Source organism: Sinocyclocheilus grahami, unplaced genomic scaffold (assembly GCF_001515645.1).
Source record: "Sinocyclocheilus grahami isolate Dianchi unplaced genomic scaffold, SAMN03320097.WGS_v1.1 scaffold1002.1, whole genome shotgun sequence".
In the NCBI taxonomy this organism is placed as follows: domain Eukaryota; kingdom Metazoa; phylum Chordata; class Actinopteri; order Cypriniformes; family Cyprinidae; genus Sinocyclocheilus; species Sinocyclocheilus grahami.
This window is the reverse complement of record NW_015506181.1, coordinates 761,540-761,768: the sequence shown is the minus strand read 5'-3', so window position 1 is coordinate 761,768 and position 229 is coordinate 761,540.

Below are 229 nucleotides of genomic sequence, written 5' to 3'. Positions count from 1 at the left end.
AGTCAATTGACTGGGCGTGATTATCGCTTCATTTTGACTAAAACACTGCCGCCAGAAATTACAGAGGAAGAATTGATTGCAGACATTGATGTTTTGAGTCCTAAACGGGATGCGCCGCCATCTCGCCACGGTGCTTTATCAAAAGGTGATAAACCATTAGATCTGTCACAACCAAAATCTTCAAAGGATGATGAAGATGATGCGTGGATTTGGGCTGATGTGGAAAAGC